The following is a 7,117-nucleotide window of genomic DNA, read 5'->3' as shown; positions in this document are numbered from 1 at the left end:
ACTTAGGCAAACACCAACTTTAATTCAAAAGGGGAATAACACTTTCAAAAGCTGATAGGTGAAAAACAATAAAACAAACATTTTTTTGCACAAAGCAAATAAAAAGCAGACTTCATGAGAGGAAATGTCCAAAGAAGCATAGGAAAATCAGTACCTATAAGTAGCTGTATTTAGTCTAAAGGAAATGATAGACAACAGGATGAATCTAGAACATAAAGAGAGTGGAGTGCAAGATAGAGTGATGGAAAGTGAGACAGCAGATCTCAGGAAAGATAAGGAGCAGAAGAGAAAGAGACAATGGGGTGCTTGGGTGGTTCAATTGGTTAAGCATCCAACTCTTGATTTCACCTCAGGTCACAATCTTGTGGTTTGTGGGATCGAGTCCCACATCAGGCTCTGTGCCAAGCAGGCTTGGGATTCTCTCTCTCTCTCTCTCTCTCTCTCTCTCTCTCAATCAGAGTAAATAAACATTAAAAAAATGAAAAGGAGCAGAAAAGAAAGACAATATTGCCCAAAAGAAAGAATGAAACAACCACAAAACCCAATGATAAGTGTGCCTGAAAATGCACAGACGTGGTACCTTGTAGACATTTCCTGAAGTGACATTTACGTGAACATAGTATAACGTGTGGAGAGGCAGACATTGGTACAGGAGACAGAGAGGTGATGCCACAAATGTGCCCCAGCTATTCCCTTGGAGGAGAAAAGAGAAGCCAAAAGTAAACATAATTGAATTGAATTAAAAACTATGTGGAAACAGAGATCTTTCAGGCTGTCATTGAAAGCCCACCTGGGGACCCAGGAAAGGAACTGATACAGATGATCCACACCCAGAATGGTGTGAAGTTACTGAACCTTGTGGATAAACAGAATCATCTGGGGCGCCTGGGTGGCTCAGTCGGTTGAGCATCCGACTTCGGCTCAGGTCATGATCTCACAGTTCGTGGGTTCGAGCCCCACGTCCGGCTCTGGGCTGACAGCTCAGAGCCCGGAGCCTGCTTCCGATTCTGTGTCTCCCTCTCTCTCTGCCCCTCCCCCACTCACACTCTGTCTCTCTCTCCTTCAAAAATAAACATTAAAAAAATAAAAAATAATAAAATAAAATAAACAGAATCATCTGGGCTGGTATCAGAAACGATGATCACATCAGAAGGTCGTACCAGAAGGATCACATGGTGTGTGACAGAAATACTCTTGCTTCATTACAACACTGCATCCCAACACACAGTGAAGGAGAATCTGTATGTTCTGAGCAAATGACAGAATATTCCGGAATGCTCTGACAACTGTCTCGTGAATGCAAGACCTTATGAAATACAGCACCCATGAGCCCTTTCAAAATAGAAAATATACATCATGATCAAAGTCTGCCAACAAAGGGTGAAGTTAAATAGTGAAAAAAGAGAAGCTGTGGTCAGCAATGAGTGTTTTACCCTCAGCATAAAACCCCTAAGCAATGGTGGGAACGATTACAGAAGAGAGTGTATAAGTGTCATAGATGCAAAGAACACCATTCTGAGAAAATCAGCACTGGGAAGAGGACGGTGGGCCATGAGTGAGATGCAGAAGTCTTCGTCTTTTAGGGCACAGAGTCCAGAGATAGTTTTAATGTGTTGTTCAAAATCAGATGGTATTGTGGGGGCTGGGAGTCCAGGCAAGTGCGGAGGGCATCCAAGTGAGAGGCATCTCGGCATGGGTGTCAGGGTCCAAGCCGGCTGAGGAAGCCCTCCCCACCGAGGGTCAGCCCAGGCTGGGGTGGCAGAACCCAAAAGGGGTGAGAAGAGCATCTCCATGGGTGGTGGCTGGGTGTAGGACATCAAATCCCACATGGGGTGAGGCTGGGGCAGAGTGGTGGGGGTGGGGGCGGACATGGGTGTGGAGGCGGGGTCAGACACCATGCTAGGCTCAGCTTTTCATCTCAGCACTCTCTGATCTGTGGAATGCAGGTAAGGACCCCCCAAATCTCCTCCACTGTTATTCTAGACACTTGGAAAGACTTCTCAGTGAGTGGGTCCTTGGCATTACCCCTGATTAGGGCTTCGACATATGAATTTGGGGGAGGACACAGACACGCAGTCCATGGCAGGTGACTAATAGACACCTTCAATTCCAAACCAGAATCTGTTCTTCCTGCAAGCCCAGCTTTGCCCATTTTGGTTCATTGCATTCCCAAATGCAATGGTGCTCAGCCTTGAACTTAGGAGTGGCCCCTGATTCCTCTCTTGCTCATATCTAATCTGTTAAGATATCCTGCTGCTCTGGGGCGCCTGGATGGCTCAGTTGGTTGGGCATCTGACTTTGGCTCAGGTCATGATCTCATGTTGCCTGAGTTTGAGCCCCGCATTGGTCTGTGTGCTGACAGCTGGGAGCCTGGAGCCTGCTTCGGGTCTGTGTCTCCTTCTCTCTCTGCCCCTCCCCTGCTCTCACCCTGTCTCTCTCTCTCTCTCTCTCTCTCTCTCTCTCTCTCTCAAAACATAAATAAACATCAAAAAAGTTTTAAGCTATCCTGCTGCTCTTTCTTCAAAATATCAATGTCCAGAATCTAACCATGCCTCCACCTGTCCACTGTTCTGCCCACTGTTCTTAACTGAGTGCCTGTCACCATTGATGCACTGAACATTTGCAGACTAAGCAGCCTTCCAGTTCTCTGACCTCCATATGCTCCTCAGCAGCTTCACATGCCTCCACACGATTTCTCAAACATGCCAGCCACAAGACATTTGCTATTCCTAGATAGGAGGACGGGGTGGGAAAATCTAGATGGAAGTCAGCTGGGACCACCCTACTGTGTGACAGGAGAGTGTGTCGGCTGCTGCGGGTGCAGTCATAGTAAGGGCATGATCTTCACAGGAACAGAAAGCAGAACAGTGCATTCAAATGTTTCTGAGGATGAACTTTAGCAAGTAATCGACTGGCCACATGATGCTCTGAGCCTCTAGCTTCCCCCATTTTCTGACCAGCCCTGAGAACAGAACCAAGAGGCTGAAGAAGGAAGCAGAGAAGTGCCAAGAATTGCAGAAGAGGGGGGACAGGGTGAGCGGCCCCTGGGTGAGGGGTTCCAGCTGCAGCAGGAGAGACACCAGAGGGACGGGGCCATATGGCTGCCATTGGCTTTGCTGCTGCTCTCTGTCCCAGGTGAGCGGGGCTGGGCAGGTCTGGGTGACAATGGTGTGGGGCAAGGCTGGTGATGGGGAAGGGAAGAGATGAGGACACAAACAAAGAGAGGAGGGGGTGAGCTCAGAAAAACCTCACCCAGCCAAAGAAGAGGAGGAGTTGATGGTAAGATGCTTCCCACAGGTGAGCACGTTCTGAGCCCTAAAGAAATCGGCTACTTTAATCCTGATGACCACATTCTGAAAATCAGGAATATTGTTTTATGTCCAGTAAAGGGGAGGGGAGCAGAGAAATAATACTAATTGGGCTAATCACTGCATTACATGGTTTTCCACATAATCTAACCCAATTCTTACCGCAATCCTATGAAACGAGACACGCAAAGATGCATATATTTTACTCCAGACCAGTTCATAAAAGTCAGCCAAGATTCAAAGAGAAATATTTCTATATCCAAGTCATTGCTCTACTTATAAGACTTATTTCCAAGCTCATCAATTTTTTCATAATACAATGATCACTTATGACATAAGTCTCCTTGTATATAACCGTCTATGTATCCCAGGTGCTAACACATCCCCCCACCCCCACACCTGGAAAAGGCTCTGTTGGGTTTGAATGCTTGTCAGCGGCTCCCTCCCTGAAGTTTGCAGCGAGGCGCACAGTCTGTTATAAGCACGTGTCACCATCTTCACTCAACTCCTTGTGTGTGGAGCAGCCCTCTAGTCTCCACCAAGCCCAAGCCTTCCCTGGGCTAGTGATGCCAGTTTCCAGAAAACACTCCAAGCTCTGGAGCACTGAGTTTGCAGGCAGGACCACCACACTCAGAACCTGAACCCTGGCGTGGCTCCCACAAGGGCAGGGCCATTTGTGACACCTCAAGGAGAGCTGGAACTGGCCCAGGGCTTGGCTGAAGGAGAAATTCAACCAAGGAGGCACATCCAGACCTTATTAATAAAACACAGATGGGGCGGTATAGGAAACACAATGATGGGCAAGAAAGAAGCTTATGATGCACTTTATTCTATTTCAAAATTATTTCAAGCATTCTCGTTTCTTTGTCTTTCCAGATAAATTTTCAAGTAAGTTTGTGTGTATCTACCAAAACAATCTTCCTGGTATTTTGATTGGAATCGTATTAAACTTATAGATCAATACTGGGAACATTGACATATTTACTATGTTGAGTCTTCCAGTCCATAAACATGGTACCTCTTGCAATTTAGTTAAATATTCCTTGGCTTCTATCACCAGTGTTTTGTAAATTTAAGTATCTGGATGTTGCATGTGTTCTGTTAGATTTATACCTGGGTATTTTGTCTTCTTTTTGAGCACTCATGAACAACACGGTGCTTTTCGTTTCATTTTCTACATGCTCATCGCTAGTTTACAAGTAAGATTGTGTGTGTGTGTAGGTGTGTATATGTGTGTGTTTATGTGTATGTGTTTATGTATGTATGTATATGTGTTAGTGTATGTGTGTATGTGTGAGTGTATGTATGTGTGTATGTGTGTGCATGCGTGTGTCTCTGCGTGTGCCAGTGTCCATGTGTATGCATGTGTCTCCGTGTGCATGTGTGTAAGTGTGTGTGTGTATGTATGCGTGTATATGTGTGTATGTGCGTGTGTATCGATCTTTATTCCTGTGACTTGTTAAATTCATTTGCCAGTTCTAGCAGTTTGGTAAAATTTTTTTGATAGATTCCTTAGGATTTTCTACACAATCATGTTGCCTGTACAAAGGCACAGTTTCATTTTTTCCTTCCTAATCTGTGTGCTTTAGTGGTGTCCTGGAAACCTAGGAGCCCCTGGAAGGTCTTAAACACTCTGATGACCCTGTGGAGCACGTAGCATCGTGGACCCACTGTTTTCCGGCATTTCTGCTTTTAAAAGAGAAGTCAGAAGTGAAATGGCTCATGTTTACATGTAGGCAACAACCTCCACTTAAATAAATATTGTGATCCAAGCAAAACCTATTTGTAAGTTCATGCAAGTCTCGGATGCGGTCTGTGACCAGTGAGTAAAGCAGAGAAGTGCAGAGCATTGTTGTGTCTGCCTAGTACTTACACTGGGGCCACATGGTGCCCCAGTGCTTGGGACCTGACCCAGGCTTGGGACCTGACCTTTCCAGTGCACAGATGGACTCTCAGGATCGTGGTGTGGACCTCCTTGGGGCAGGTCCAAGTCTGCTCCCTGGCATTATGACTGGGGGCTCGGGGCCCTTCTGGGCTCCTCATTCTTTAATGTGATGTGAAGGCACTATGTTAAGAGTCTTCCAAAAGCAATTGGGACTCCTGGGGGACTCGGTTAAGCATCCGACTTCGGCTCAGGTCATGATCTCATGGTTTGTGAGTTCGAGCCCCGTGTCAGGCTCTGTGCTGACAGCTTAGAGCCTGGAGCCTGCTTCAGATTGTGTGTCTCCCTCTCTCTCTCTGCTCCTCCCCTCCCCTGCTCATGGTGTCTCTCTGTCTCTCAAAAATAATAAATAAACATTAAAAAAAAAGATTCTTGGGGCGCCTGGGTGGCGCAGTCGGTTAAGCGTCCGACTTCAGCTCAGGTCACGATCTCGCGGTCCGTGAGTTCGAGCCCCGCGTCGGGCTCTGGGCTGATGGCTCAGAGCCTGGAGCCTGTTTCCGATTCTTTTTTTTTTTTATTTTTTTTAATTTTTTTAAAATTTTTTTTTTCAACGTTTTTATTTATTTTTGGGACAGAGAGAGACAGAGCATGAACGGGGGAGGGGCAGAGAGAGAGGGAGACACAGAATCGGAAACAGGCTCCAGGCTCTGAGCCATCAGCCCAGAGCCTGACGCGGGGCTCGAACTCACGGACCGCGAGATCATGACCTGGCTGAAGTCGGACGCTTAACCGACTGCGCCACCCAGGCGCCCCTGTTTCCGATTCTGTGTCTCCCTCTCTCTCTGCCCCTCCCCCGTTCATGCTCTGTCTCTCTCTGTCTCAAAAATAAATAAACGTTAAAAAAAATTTAAAAAAAAAAAGATTCTTCCAGGTGGCAGCTCTAAACGGGGACTGTAAATTTCTTGACACTCCTGTTATTGAGAGTTGGGGGTGTGTCTCCTCCCCTTGAGTCTGGGTGGGCTGGGGCTGTGAGGTCAGTAGCCTAGAGCAGATTCCCAACTTTTCCCTATAAGTATCTTCCTAAGGAGCCTGTTTAGACATTCTTTTACTAGAATCCCCACCATGGGTATGAAATTTTAATACCAAAGATATATGCCTATATATGCCTATGTTCTGTATATCGATCAATCGATCCATCTGTCAATTGATCGTCTATGTTTTGTATATTAAAGAGTAGCATTTTTTCCCTTCCAAGAACCAATACTTGTCTTGTCACAATGCATGGATAGAGTATGGTGACCCTGTGTGACTTCTGAGGCCAGGCCCAAAGGAACCCTGTAACTCTGTCCTCCGTCTCTTGAAACACTTGCTCTGGAGACTCTCCTTCTCAGAACCCAGCTCCACACGGAGAGGCCTCCTGTAGGATCTCAGGTCAACTATCGAGATTGAACTCAGTCTTGGCGCATGTTCCAGACACACAGAAAAGAAGCTTCCAGATGACAGCAGCACCCAGCCATTTAGATCCCTCCCCCACCACCGCCATTATGTCTTCCCAGCTGAGGCCCAGATTTTTTAGAGCAGAGACAGGCCATCCCTGCTGCACTCCATCCTAATTCTTGACCACAGAATCTATGACATGACAGAAATATGGCTGTTTTGTGCCCCACGGAAGATCTAAGCAGAGAGAACTTGATGTCCCAGCCCCAGGCAGGATGGTTCAAGGAACATGCTGCCTCTGCCGGATGCACAGAGGGCTGGGGGGTGGCCCCTGGGAGACTCAGCCCTGCGGCGGAAACCTGGGGCCGGACTCCTCATGCGGTAACGTGCACGGGCTGCTGGGCCTGGAGGTCTTGCCCTTTTCAGAGGCGTGAACCAGAACCATGTGGGCTGGAGCTGTCAGCACTGGTGGGAGGTGTTCCCCACAAGA

General features: G+C 47.1%; 1 long non-coding RNA gene across 1 annotated transcript; it reads left to right on the top strand.

Annotated features, from left to right (window-relative positions):
• Positions 1–1,475: 1,475 nt before the first annotated feature.
• LOC125151751 (uncharacterized) lies at positions 1,476–5,080 on the top strand. The gene is made up of 3 exons (XR_007146940.1): positions 1,476–1,555; positions 2,961–3,135; positions 4,898–5,080. It is a non-coding gene; the product is annotated as an uncharacterized LOC125151751 (long non-coding RNA).
• Positions 5,081–7,117: the final 2,037 nt, after the last annotated feature.

Source organism: Prionailurus viverrinus, chromosome E1 (assembly GCF_022837055.1).
Source record: "Prionailurus viverrinus isolate Anna chromosome E1, UM_Priviv_1.0, whole genome shotgun sequence".
NCBI lineage: Eukaryota > Metazoa > Chordata > Mammalia > Carnivora > Felidae > Prionailurus > Prionailurus viverrinus.
Note: the sequence above shows the minus strand (reverse complement) of the source record. Positions and strands in the feature narration are given on the sequence as shown.